Source organism: Rhinopithecus bieti, unplaced genomic scaffold (assembly GCF_001698545.2).
Source record: "Rhinopithecus bieti isolate Rb0 unplaced genomic scaffold, ASM169854v2 scaffold_1017, whole genome shotgun sequence".
NCBI classification, from domain to species: Eukaryota; Metazoa; Chordata; class Mammalia; order Primates; family Cercopithecidae; genus Rhinopithecus; species Rhinopithecus bieti.
Window position 1 is genome coordinate 6,322,590 of NW_016803657.1, and position 11,046 is coordinate 6,333,635.

Genomic DNA, 11,046 nt, shown 5'->3' on the forward strand with positions numbered 1-11,046 from the left:
GCTGGAGTGCCGGAGTGAGTAGTTTGGCAGGAAGTATGGTTAAAGAACAGGTGACTCAGGTTGACTCAGGTCAGAGCAGGTGACCAGGGGTGACAGGACAGAGCAGGTGACCAGAGGTAACTCAGGACAGAGCAGGTGATAGAGGCTAGGATAGAGGCTTGTTTACTGAAACTAGGGGCAAGGAAACAAACAGAACAAGGAAGTTAAACTTTAAAATGAAGAACAAAGAATAGGGGAGCTGAACATACTGATTCATTGGTTCTTTGGAGAGAATCTCAGAACTCATTGTACTTAACAATTTATAGGCCAGAACCTTTGAAGAGGAATTTATCATATCCTACATCAGTTTGAGAAAAGTCCATTCACCAAAATTGTAAGACATTGAGACCTGGGATATCCCATTCCTGCCATTTCTCTGCCAGAGATGGAGACAGAAATCCAGAGAAACAAAGGAAACAGTAAAGTGGGTTTATGGAAAACCCAACCAATGCGTGATAGAATGGGGACAGCAGCAGCAAAGAATGGGGCAATTCAGGGCCATGCAGCACATGGCAGGGCAGGGCTTCAGTCCAGAGATAAAAATAGTCAAGTGTGTTTACTATTTTATCCCAAAGGCCCAGCTTCCTGTGAGATGGAGGGGAAACCCAGCCCCCTGGTGTGGTTTTCAGCCTCTCTATCCCAGTCTCCTTTTAAATGCAAATGCCCTTTGCGGTAGGAAACCTGTTCTTATGGTGGAATAGACAGAAACAAGACCTAGTACCTCCTCCAGGGCTGTGCAGAATAGAAAGGGAGTGGTGGCCCGGAGCAGTGGCTCAGGCCTAGCACTTTGGGAAGCCAAGGCCGATGGATCACTTGAGGTCAGGAATTCGAGACCAGCCTGGCCAACGTGGTGAAACCTTTATCTCTACTAAAAATACAAAAAACTAGCCGAGTATGATGGTGGGTGCCTATAATCCCAGTTACTCAGGAGGCTGAGGCAGGAAAATCACTTGAACCCGGGAGGTAGAGGTTGCAGGAGCTGAGATTGTGCCACACTGCACTACAGCCTGGGTGACACAGTGAGACTCCATCTCAAAAAAAAAAAAAGAAAAAGAAAAAGAAAATAATACTGTTTACAGTCTCTCCCAAGAAAATGAAGTATTAGGTATAAATGTAACAAAACATATATGGGATCTGTATGCTAAAAGCTACAAAATGTTGATGAAAAGAATCAAAGAGACCCTAAATAAAAGAAACACTATACTATGTTCATGGATTGAAAGACTTAGCATAAAGATGTAGATTTTTTCCCCCAAATGGATCTATAGGATTAACTCAATTCTTCTGAAAATCCCAGCAAGGTTTTTGTAGAAAAGCTTATTTTAAATTTTATGGAAGGGCAAAAGACTTAAAATCGCTAACACAATTCTGGAAAAAATAAATGAAGTGGGAGGAACCACTCTGCATGACATAATGACTTACTAATAGTGCAGTAATTAAGACTGTTTGGTACTGGCAAAGGGATAGACACGGTGATCAATGGAGAAGAGTAGAGAATAAGAAATAGACCCACGCAAGCAGGGGCAACTGATTTTTACAAAGATGCAGAAGCATTTCAGTAGAGGAAGGATAATTGTATTAGTCTGTTCTCACACTGCTATGAAGAAATAGCAGATCACATGAGCCCAGGAGTTCAAGAACAGCCTGGGCAACATGGTGAAAACACCCAAGACTCGGTAATTTATAAAGAAAAGAGGTTTAATTAACTCACAGTTACTTATGGCTAGGGAGGCCTCAGGAAACTTACAATTATAGCAGAGGGCACCTCCTCACAGGGCAGCAGGAGACAGAGTGAGTGCCAGGCAAAGGAGGATGCCTCTTATCAAACCATGAGATCTCATGAGAACTCACTCAATATTATGAGAACAGCATGGGAGGAAACCACCTCCATGATTCAATTACCTCACACCAGGTCCCTCCCACAGCACGCAGGGATTATGGGAACTACAACTCAAGATGAGATTTGCGTGGGGACACAGAGCCAAACCATATCAATAAGCTTACCATAAATGGTGCTTTATACACACCTTATACAAAAGTTGACACAAAATTAGTCATAGACTTAAATGTAAAACATAAGACTAAAAAACGTTTAGAAAAATAAACATAGGAAAAAACATTCAGGACCTAGAACTAGGTAAAGAGATTTTAGACTTCACACCAAAAGCACAATCTATAAAAGGAAAAATGCATAAATTGACTTCCTCAAAATAAAAATAAAAATAAAAAAACACTTGCTCACCTAAAGACCCTGTTAAGAGGAAAAGAAAAGCTACATATGATGATCATAAAAGAAGAGCAGGCCGGGCACAGTGGTTCACATCTGTAATCCTAACACCCGAGACAGGCAGATCACGTGAGCCCAGAAGTTCAAGCCCAGCCTGGGCAACATGGTGAAATCCCATCTCTACAAAAAAGATACAAACATTAGCCAGGTGTGTTGGCGCATGCCTGTAGTCCCAGCTACTCAGGAGGCTGCAGTGGGAGGATTACTTGAGCCTGGGAGGTCAAGCTGCAGTGAGCCATGATTGCGCCCCTGTACTCCAGCCTGGGCAACATAGTGAGACTCTGTCTCCATTTTAAAAATAAATAAATAAAAGAATAGCAAGAGGGAGCCCTAGGGTGATGGGATGATGGAATAGTTCTGTATCTTTTTTTTTTTTTAGATGGAGGGCTCAAGCCTGTAATCCCAGCACTTTGGGAGGCCGAGACGGGCGGATCACGAGGTCAGGAGATCGAGACCATCCTGGCTAACACGGTGAAACCCCGTCTCTACTAAAATACAAAAAACTAGCCAGGCGAGGTGGCGGGCACCTGTAGTCCCAGCTACTCCGGAGGCTGAGGCAGGAGAATGGTGTAAACCCGGGAGGCGGAGCTTGCAGTGAGCTGAGATCCGGCCACTGCACTCCAGCCTGGGAGACAGAGCCAGACTCCGTCTCAAAAAAAAAAAAAAAAATAGATGGAGGGATAGCTCTGTTGCCAGGCTGGAGTGCAGTGGCACCCATCTTGGCTCACTGCAACCTCCAACTCCCTGGTTCAAGTGATTCTCCTGCCTCAGCTTTCCAAGTAGCTGGGATTACAGGCACGTGCCACCCTGCCCAGCATTTTTTTTTTTTTTTTTTGCATTTGTAGTAGAGACAGGGTTTCACCATGTTGGCCAGGATGGTCTTGATCTCCTGATCTAGTGATCCACCTGCCTCAGCCTCCCAAAGTGCTGGGATTATAGGCGTGAGCCACAGCACCCGGGCAGTTCTGTATCTTGATTGTGATGGTAGTTGCACAAATCTACACGTGACAAATTTGCACAAAGATGCACACACATACATGCACACACACAACACACACATGCAAGAGTGCACATAAAACTGATAAAATGTGAATGAGTTCTGCGGATTGTACCAAGGCCAATTTCCTAGTTTGATACTGCACTATAGTTACGCAAGACATTACCACTGGGGGGGCACTAGATGAAGAGTACATGGGACCTTCCTGTACATTTTCCCCAACTTCCTGTGATCTATCATTCTTTCAAAATAAAATTGTAAGTAAATAAATACATTTTTCAAATTTTAAAAATGGATGCCTATCTGCCAGTTTGTAAAGATAGCATAACATTGTTTCACTGGCACTGTTTGATCATGTCTGGATCTACGACAGGCAATGCAGGCTGTGGACCACCATACAATCTCTGATGGGAAATCACAGCTATTAAGCCTCGTAAGCCTGATTCTGCAGCTGGAGTCATGCCCAAGAGTCCAGACTTTCATCCTAAGGTGACATCATCCATACCCCTGTTGTACAATACACAGCAAGATTAGCTTCTACGTGAAGTCAGGGTAGGACACAGCAAGATTAGCTTTTAGGTGAAGTCAGGGTAGGACACAGTAAGATTCTGGTCACAGAAGCCACTCGAGTCTTCATAAAATGAATAAGAACATGTCAAACAGGTAAGAGGTATTTAAAGACAAAATAGCCCTTCAAAGAGATGGTTAGACATAATAGAACATGAGTGGATCACCTGAGGTCAGGAGACCAAGACCATCCTGGCCAACATGGTGAAACGCTATCCCTGCTAAAAATACAAAAATTAGCTGAGTGTGGTGGTACACACCTGTAATCCCAGCTACCCAGGAGGCTGAGGCAGGAGAATCGCTTGAACCCGGGAGGCAGAGGTTGCAGTGAGCCGAGATGGTGCCACTGCACTCCAGCCCGGGCAACAGAGTGAGACTTTGTCTCAAAAAAAAAAAAAAGAAAGAACAGAACATTTGTTTAAGTCTAGGTGATGCATATGTGAATATTTCCTGTGCCATTTTTTTGTCATTTTTTATAGATTTAAAATATTTCATTATACAAAAAGGACATTCGGTTAGTGAAAAACTGAAGGCAACCAAATTACCTAAGAGCAGAAAATTAATTAAGGAGAGTCCACGTGCTCAGTTATTAGAAATTATAATTTTAAAGATATGTCAAAACATGAAAATGCACATGACATAATATGAGATGAAAAGTGGAGACGCATTGATCCCAAATTCATCAAAATGTGTGTACAAATGGAACAAGACTTGCAATGCTCAAAAGTGATAATGAGAAATGAATCATTTCTTTGCCCTATTTTTCTAAAATTTTCTATTTTACAATTTTTAAAAGACAATATTATTTTAACTATTCAAGAGAGGTCTTCGGTAATGTTAAGGCTAGAAAAATTTGAAACCAAAGGACAAAATCTATAAAGGAATACAGAGGAGCACATATCATTTATTTTTAATTGCTTTTTCATTATTTTCTTCTTCTTTTTTTTTTTTTTTTNTGTGAAGAATTCACTAAAGCATGAATCACCTTATAATGAGAAGCTAAAAATGTATCAAAATGAACATAAGTATAGGTAATCTATATCAAACGTACTACATCTTCCAAGTCTAGCACATACACTGGTATAAACCGTATTACAATCCAGATTAGTTTGAAATCTTGTTTCAAAACATTGCTCAGTATTAAGTCTCAGTAGACAAACGATAGGACCACATGAGAAACTGTTCGGCAGGTGGCTGAGGAAATCTTCCAAAGGTTCAAAGTGGTCCTCCAGAGACTGTTATACTCCCTTAGGTATTTACTTCAGGGAAGGACACTATTAAGGGACAGTTTTGAGCACAAAGACAGGTGAAATCACAAAGTATAGGCAGATACACATTTGATTTTATCTTCTAATCTACAGATAATCCATTAGAATAAAAATGTAATGACTTCATACACCTTTCAAAAGGAAACACTGAAGAAGGAGCAATAAAGTTATAAATTACAATGATCAAATGAAATAATTTGAATGAAGCTTGTCTGTGTCTGAAAGACACAGGGACTCGGCAAGTGGTCAAAAGGAGGCACAATGTGCTTTTAACTGTGTAAGAAAAATAATGTTCAGTTCTATATTGCCAAACATTCTCTTTTTGCTATATAAATCTTCTAATTATTGACCAAATGCTTTACTGAAACTCCGCTTCTGGCCTTTGTTTTGGGATCTGTTACTTTTGTTGCCACCTCCTGATCGCTGTCCTCTCGGGCCTCTACTGCCTTCCCGCTGTCCTCTGAATCTTCTGTTTCCATCCCGCTGACCCCTGAAACCTCCATATCCTTCCCGTGGTCCTTCCAGCTCTGGGTGCTCTGTGGCCACAGAGAGCTGCCAGCGTCGTGAATCATGCCATTTCTCCTGTATTTCTGTTACTGATGTGGTAGGTACATCAAAGCAAACACCCAGTTTTCCTTTGAGAAAAACCATTCCCTTCACTTTGGAATCAATCTCCTCGCCCAGCTGCTCTTTAAGTTCTTTCCAAGCATGACTAATATTTGGCATTTCAATTGAGCACTGCAAGATCATGGTCACAAAACCCACATTTGAGTTGATCAAGGAGCGCTGGTCTACGGACGTGGCACCTGAAATGTGGGCCGGTGCTGCTGCCAGAGCTTCCACAGCTCCCTTCTCCTCTATCAGCTTCTCAGCTGATTGCTTGAAGTGACTAATGGCAGTGGGAGGCACGGAATCCAAAAGCCTGATGGCATCTTTGCTGGAAGCTTTTATCATTTCTGTTGCAGAAGGAACACCTATTCGTTTGAACTTAATTCCCACTTTTTGCTCCACGTGTACTAATTGATATTCTTCCTTGTGTTGATAAAAGCAGATGCACACCCCCGTCCTTCCAGCTCTGCCAGTCCGCCCGGATCGATGAATGTAGGACTCTACATCCTTTGGTGGAGAGTTTTGTATAACCAAATCAACCTCAGGGATGTCTAACCCACGTGCAGCAACATTGGTTGCCACCAGAACTCCAAAACTACCATTTCTAAAACCTTTCAGGGTGATTTCCCTTTGCTTCTGTGGAATGTCTCCATGCAATGACTGGGCATCCTGCTTTATAGCTGAATTCTGGGACAGCTCCTGGGCTTCTTTCTTGGTTTCACAAAAGATGATAGTGCGTCCTTGATGACCACTATATACTCGGATGACATCCCCAATAACTGCTGCCCTCTGAGTCCAGTGGCACTTAATAGCCAGATGCTCCACAGTTATTGCCGTTTTCTGAGTCTTTTTACCAATCAGGTCCACCCGTTCATATGTAGATTTAATGTATTTCTTGGCAACATTAAATACCCAATGAGGGCAAGTTGCAGAAAAAAGCAATGTTTGGGGATTGTCTTCAGAATCTTTCTTGTACGCCACACTTAAAATCTCTTCCACTTGATCAGCAAATCCCATATCCAACATCTGGTCCACTTCATCCAGGACAACATGCTTAAGTTTGGTGAGATCTAGTTTGCCACTCTGTATGTGGTCTTTGATACGACCTGGTGTTCCAACCAGGATATCAATCCCATTCCTCATGCGTTCAAATTGACCTCCATAGAGAGTTCTACCATAAAACAAGCCACTGACAGCTTTTTTGTGATGTCACTGAAGTCTTTGCTTACTTGATTTGCCAACTCTCTTGTAGGTGCAAGAACCAGTACCTGAGGGGACGGCCTCTCTTCCTGTCTTGCAGTTCCCCATGAAGTTTCTCAATCAAAGGGATGGTAAAGGAGAATGTCTTCCCAGTTTCTGTCCGTGCCTGTGCAATTAAGTCCTTCCCACTATAAACATGATGGAAAGTCTTTGCTTGTATAGGAAACAGGAAGGTCACTCCTCGGCCTTTGAGAAGCTTAATAGTTTCTTCAGAGATGGGAAAATTAGAGAAAGCGCCTTCTTTTGTTCCACAGATATTTCCTGATCTATATCACTGTTACTTTCTTCACTGGCAGCTTCACTGGGGTTACAGTCAAGTTCAGGATGAGGAAATCCATTCTTCAGTTTGGGGCTTTTCTCTCCAGTTTCTCCATTCATTTCCTTTTCCTTCTTCATCTTCTTCGGCTTAGGAGCATCTATTTCTTCCTCAGAAGGCTCCTCATTTTTTGTCACTTTTTTGGTTTTAGAAGAAACCGCTTTCTTATCAATGGGCTCCTTTTCTTTCTCAAACTTTTGGTTTTAGGAGAAATGTCATTTTGAGATGGCTCGTCTTTCTTTTTTGCCTTTTGGATTTAGGAGAATTCATGTCAACTTCAGAAGGCTCTGCTTTCTTCTTAACTTGTTTAGCTTTGGGGGAAACAGTTTCTTCCTCTTCTGCTCTCTCTTCAGTCTTATTAGATTTTTGCTTCTCTTTTTTCTCTTTCTTCTCGGTTTGTTTTCGCAGTGTCTCCCCTTTTTTCATTGCGGCGTCTGATTCCAAACTGGCGTCACTACGGAGTTTCCCCAGCATCTTCAGCACAGGCTGCCCAGGCCAACCAGTCTTCTCAACCGCGTGGAGAGGAAGAGGTCGCTTTTCATTATTTTCATTTATTCCTATATACAGGCGGTAACCTCTTACCAGCTAGACAAGCCCATTTTTGACACACAAAACTGAGTCTTTGTATGTGACATATACCAATAGTGCCTGCTTCCCTGCTGTAGGGATTCCAGTTCATGGCAATAGACCACTGGAATGATATTTACTTTCAGTTTAATGACAATGTCTGGTATTTTGTGTTCCATTCTAAATCATTTGCACTTGCCAGGACAAATTGAAAGGTTTTCTACAAGTCACCTATTCCTTGATTTCATGGAAGAACGCCAAATAGTTTTATGATAGTATATAAAAATGAGTGAGAGGCCAGGCGCAGTGGCTCACGCCTGTAATCCCAGCTACTCGGGAGGCTGAGGCAGAAGAACCGCTTAAACCCAGGAGGTGGAGGTTGCAGTGAGCCGAGATCATGCCCCTGCACTCTGGCCTGAGCGACAGAGTGAGACTCCATCTCAAAAAAAAAAAAATAGATGAGAGGTGCCGCACATACGCTGCCCACTTCCAAAAATATTCTAAAGCTCAGAAGACTTAAGTGGGAACAGATGCGGTGGCTCACACTTGTGATCCCAGCACTTTGGGAGGCTGAGGAGGGTGGATCACAAGGTCAGGAGATCGAGACCATCCTGGCCAACATAGTGAAACTCCGTCTCTACTAAAATACAAAAATTAGCTGGGTGTGGTGGTGCACGCCTGTAATCCCAGCTACCCAGGAGGCTAAGGCAGGGGAATGGCTTCAATCCAGGAGGTGGAGGTTGCAGTGAACCGAGATTGTGCCACTGCACTCCAACCTGGGCCACAAGAGTGAAATTCCATCTCAAAAAAAAAGACTTAAGTGGGTACCGAGTAGATTTACTGTTGGACCACTGATGTAACACTGATGTAAGTTATGGAGGAGGCACTTAGCTCTGATCTGCCATCAGACTGGTCGTATTTCTTGGATGACTCTCCCACACATTTTTTTCAAAAATTTCTGGGTGGAGAAGGTACAATGTGACATTGTGGATAACAATGGTGACAAGTTGATCCTGGTGGCATCTGCATTATTTTTCTCCTCGGATTGCGTCGACTCATCTTTTTACATTCATGATCTCACATGACCCCCAGGATTTCTTTAATCACCAGTTAGAATTCAGATTCTTGGGTCCCACCCCAGATGTCTCCAGATTCGGTCTTGCTGAGGAGTGGGGCCCAAGAATCTGCATTTTTAACAACCTTATGGTCCTTATGCCCACCCAAGGTCAAGAGCCATTTTCTAAAGAAGGAACTGGGGGCCGGGTGAAGTGGCTCCCGCCTGTAATCCCAGCACTTTGGGAGGCCAAGGCGGGTGGATCATCTGAGGTCAGGAGTTCGAGACCAGCCTGGCCAACATGATGAAACCCCATCTCTACTAAAAATACAAAAATTAGCTGGGTGTGGTGGCACATGTCTGTAATCCCAGCTACTCAAGAGGCTGAGGCAGAAGAATCACTTGACCCAGGAGGCGGAGGTTGCAGTGAGCCAAGATCACACCACTGCATTCCAGTCTGGGCAACAGAGCTAGATTCTATCACAAAAAAAAAAAAAAAAAGAGGAACTGGGGCTCGTGGTGATTCAGTAACTACACCCAGTGCTCATGAGGACTACATGTTGCCAGGACGGGTAGAGTCAGGCCCAGGAAGATCTAGCACTTCTGGCTCTTTCTTTCTTTCTCTCTTTCTTTCTTTTTATTTTTTTAGATGAAGTTTCGCTCTTGTCGCCGAGGCTGAAGTGCAATGGCGCAATCTCTGCTCACTGTAACCTCTGCTTCCCAGGTTCAAGCAGTTCTCCTACCTCAGCCTCCTGAGTCACTGGGATTGCAGGCACCCACCACCACACCCAGCTAATTTTTTGTATTTTTAGTAGAGACAGGGTTTCGCCATGTTGGCCAGGCTGGTCTCGAACTCCTCGCCTCAAGTGATCCACCTGCTTCGGCCTCCCACAGTGCTGGAATTACAGGCCTGAGCCACCGTGCCTGGCCTGTTGGCTCTTTCTAAGCAGTCGCATCACCTAAATGGGCTGTGCCAAACTCAGCAGCACCCCCCAGCCAGCGCTGTGGTTTCTGGGGATTCGATGAGAGGGGATGAAGAGATGCACATAAATATGCAAAGCCTACTCCCACTTACTTGTGGCGTACAAACACCCCGTGCACCTCTTCCGCTGCTCTCGCCAAACCTCCAGCCCCTCCGAAAGGGAATAGCTGCTACCTATTCTAGGGAATAGCCCCTCCGAAAGGGAATAGCCGGGGCCACCCTACAAAATCATAAAGTCCAACAGCCCACCAGGGAACCCTGTGGTTTAAACAAACCCTACCTCTCCTCTTCAAAGTCAGCAGAATGGAGTACACAGATAAATACTTGTATATGTTTCTATTGAAAAGTCTTGGCTAAAATTTTAAAAAATAAAAGAACATACTTGCAGAGAAAGTAAAACCAAAGCAGAGCATAAAGGCCTTCCCCCACTTCCCAATCTGTTTACCTATATCACCAGCCCTCCTTTCAAAAGCACGTCTTAAATCCAAACTAAATACAGGATTTTTTTTTTTTTTTGGCTTTTAATTAAAAGTGACTCCATCTGGGAAGGAGATAATGCCATGCATTTATGAGCACATATTAGAAGGAAATAAGGCATTTCATGCAATTACAGGGGATCTAAGGAAGGAAAAATGAAGAAGAGAGGGATAGTCAGAAGATAGGAAGAAAGTGATACTGCTCAGAGTCCCTGGGCCATTGAAGCCTGGAGAAAAGTGATAACTTGCAATGTTCTCAGCCTAATTCAGATAATAGACCTCGATGCCTGGTGACATATGGAAATCTTGGGAGGACAAGCCTTCAAAAGTTTTTTTTAAAAATGTTTTATTATACTTTAAGTTCTGGGATACATGTGCAGAACATGCAAGTTTGTTACATAGGTATACACGTGCCAAGGTGGTTTGCTGCACCCATCAACTTGTCATCTACATTAGGTATTTCTCCTAATGCTGTCCCTCCCCTAGTCTCCCCACCCCCCAACAGGCCCCAGTGTGTGATGTTCCCTCCCTACGTCCATGTGTTCTCATTGTTCAACTCCCACTTAGGAGTGAGAACATGCATGTTTGGTTTTCTGTTCTTGCGTTAGTTTGCTGAGAATGATG

General features: G+C 43.4%; 1 pseudogene across 1 annotated transcript; it reads right to left on the reverse strand.

Moving 5' to 3' along the window:
• Positions 1-4,834: 4,834 nt before the first annotated feature.
• Positions 4,835-7,854, reverse strand: LOC108543944 (nucleolar RNA helicase 2 pseudogene; annotated as a pseudogene). The gene has a single exon (XR_001889710.1). The product of XR_001889710.1 is annotated as a nucleolar RNA helicase 2 pseudogene (transcript).
• Positions 7,855-11,046: the final 3,192 nt, after the last annotated feature.